Raw genomic sequence first — 3,408 nt, 5'->3', positions numbered from 1 at the left:
TTAATGCAATCCCTGGCCCACAGTGTTACGTAAACCATTCATATATTTACCACCAAATGGTTTCCACAGCTATTGCGTACAATTGCAATGTGTGTCACAGCATGGGAGAAGGATTGAATCTGGATCTCCCACAGCCTGGGTAAGTTCTCTAACCACTGGGATAAAAGTTATAAAATGGGCACTTCCTTCTCATGGATTCTGAATGGGCCCCGATCCAGTAGCCTTGCCCTGAGCACACCTAGCAGCTCAGGCACTGCAGGTGGGTGAGGTGGAGGAATGCCTAGCTTCCCATGGATTGTTGCACTGCACCTTTGGCATGTGGACAACCAAGGTGAGGCAGCAGTGCGCATGCCCAGAGGCAGACACATAGGGGCCTAGGGAACTTTTACAGTGAAAATTTAGTCATGGAGTTAGTTTACACGCTTACAAGGTTAGGCAGCAGCCAAGCAGGTGTTTTATGAATGCCAGTGGCACCTAAATGTTGATTTAGGGGCCTAAAGAGGCAGTTAGGTGCCTAAGTCTATTTGTGAATCTAGCTCTGGTAGGCCAACAGGGTAAACAAGTTCCATGCTGAGGCCCTCTCACAGTTAAGGCAGAGGGCTCAAGCCCCTCAACTGATCTTCACTGTCATTCTCTTCTCTGAGGTATCCAAGTTCTAAACAATTTAGGGCATTTACTAACAATCTGTTGCATATAATTATGTTCATTTCCTTTTTTTTCTTACAAGCAGGGGGTAGGTGGGGCTGAGATCCACCAGGACGGTGACCGGGGCCCAGACCTTCGAAGTTACTTAGGTGCTTAACTCCCATTGAAATCAGTGGGTGTTAGACTCCTAAATACCTTGCAGCATCTGGGCCCAGGTACTTTTTTCTGGGAGTTGCTATCTTGTACTTTAGTTAAACATTTTTTTTAAAGTCTTTAGATCTGATGCGTGCAATGATCCTCTTCAGAATGTGACCCAACTATAAACCAAGGCACAGTCTGTGGTTTAGTCCATGAGCAATCTGCAGCAATAGTTCAGAGAGAAGCATAAATTGCTGCTTCATCTGAATGGGTTGGTAGCTCGTTATGAATTCACTGTAACTTCCCAGCTGCGAGAATGGAAATGAAGAGGAGGAGGATGTGGGTTAGTTTCCTTTTTTCCTAAGTTATTCACAGCTGGTTCTCCTCCTCCACCCCCTCACCCCCACCCCCTCAGCTCAGGTTGGATAGGAGCTGTTCCCTTTCCTCACACCCCACTTTCTTTTTTAAACATCTTCTATGGTGTAACTGAATGGAAAAATCACAACTTGTAGAAAAATGCTTGTTATCCCACGGGTGAAATGCTGTACTATTGAGAATGCAGAACATTCCACATGTGCAGATTGACGGGAGAATGGAACAACAGTTGAATACAGTAAACTACACAGGTTCAGTTACATACACAAATATTATAGGGCATCCAATAAGGAGCAGGAAGGGAATGTAAAGGTTTTGGCATTTCAGTCTTCTCTCAACCCCCATGTCTGCGTATTTGGTGCAGGGGCGGAGGGCGAGCATGAGAGGGTGGTGACATGTGAATGCTGTTATTTGCTACTCCTGCAATGATTCACATGTAGACAATGAGCGCTGGCTCAGTCTGTGGTTAATGCGCTGCCTGGAAGAGGCACACTGGTCACTTCTCAAGGCGGATCCTGCTGTGCCTGAACATCCCCACACCCAGTCACTCCTGAGTTTTGCTTATCGCTGCTCCTGTGTTGTGTCTGGGAATCATCTATACAACCCAAACCAACACTTATGGAACATTACCCTTCTTTACGCTCATCGACATACAGACTCCACACCCTTCATGTGGCCTCCAGCTCAGTGAAATAGGGGGAGAAGCACAGGGATGTCTTCTCATTCTCTCCCTGATGTGTGACGGGCTGAAGACGGGGCCTAGGTGCCACTAGCCCAAATCAGGTGGAAACAGAGCATTTTCTCTCACCCTCACCCTTGGCAAGTGAAAATAGGAGGCTGGAGCAATGAGACTCATCTGTTCCTGCCTCCTTCCCCTGTGCCCAGCAATGGGAGGCCATTCCACGTATATGGCATGTTATGGAAAAGGGCATGGAGATGGTTGTGGGGGAAGCCAGTGAACACAGCTTCCTTTGGCAGAACAACCTCCTGCACTTCATGTTACATATTCCACTTCATGTATGCATGTATTGTATGCAGTGTTGTAGCCGTGTCGGTTCCAGGATATTAGAGACAAGGTGGGTGAGGTAATTATTGTTTATTTGCCCAACTTCTGTTGGTAAGAGAGACAAGCTTGCAAATATCCACTCAATGTGCAGCGGCAGTAAAAAAGGTGAACAGAATGTTGGGAATCATTAAGAAAGGGATAGATAATAGGCCAGAAAAGATCATATTGCCTCTATATAAATCCATGGTACGCCCATGTGTGTAGATGTGGTCACCCCATCTCAAAAAAGATCTATTGGCCTTGGAAAGGGTTCAGAAAAGGGCAACAAAAATGATTAGGGATATGGAACGGCTGCTGTATGAGGAGAGGTTAATAAGAATGGGACTTTTCAGCTTGGAAAAGAGACAACTAAGAGGGGACATGATAGAGGTCTATAAAAATCATGACTGGTGTGGAGAAAGTAAATGAGGAAATGTTATTTACTCCTTCTCATAACAAAAGAACTAGGGACCACCAAATGAAATTAATAGGCAGCAGGTTTAAAACAAACAAAAGGAAGTATTTTTTCACCCAACACACAGAAATACCTATGGAACTCCTTGCCAGAGGATGTTGTGAAGGCCAAGACTATAACAGGGTTCAAAAAAGAACTAGATAAATTCATGGAGGATAACTCCATCAATGGCTATTAGCCAGGATGGCCAGGGATGGTGTTCCTAGCCTCTGTTTGCCAGAAGCTGGGAATAGGCGACAGGGGATGGATCACTTGATGATTACCTGTTCTGTTCATTCCCTCTTGGGCACCTGGCATTGGCCACTGTCAGAAGATAGGATACTGGGCTAGATGGACCTTTGGTCTGACCATTATGGCCGTTCTTATAAGCTTACACAGAGCTCTTCTTCAGGTCTGGGAAACATACTCAGTGTCACAGTTAAATACAAGGTGGAACAGATTGTTTAGCATAAGTAGTTAACACATATTTCAAGGGACCATTCAAGGCGAAGTGCCTTGAATGAAGTGCCTTGAACACTCCTACAGTCATTGCAGAGAAGGGAGGTGAGAAGGAAGGGAGGGGAAAAAAGGCACCTGGGGGCAAGAGAAAGGGGTTGTTAGTGGCTTATAGATTGCTGTAATAAGCCATAAATACAGTGTTTTATTCAGTCCATGATTTTTAGTGTCTAGTGAAGTTATGGATTTAAGCTCCCAGGCTCGTCTTTTGAAGATATTGGGCAGGTTTCCTTCG

This window comes from Lepidochelys kempii, chromosome 1 (assembly GCF_965140265.1).
Source record: "Lepidochelys kempii isolate rLepKem1 chromosome 1, rLepKem1.hap2, whole genome shotgun sequence".
NCBI classification, from domain to species: Eukaryota; Metazoa; Chordata; order Testudines; family Cheloniidae; genus Lepidochelys; species Lepidochelys kempii.
This window is presented reverse-complemented; position numbering follows the sequence as displayed.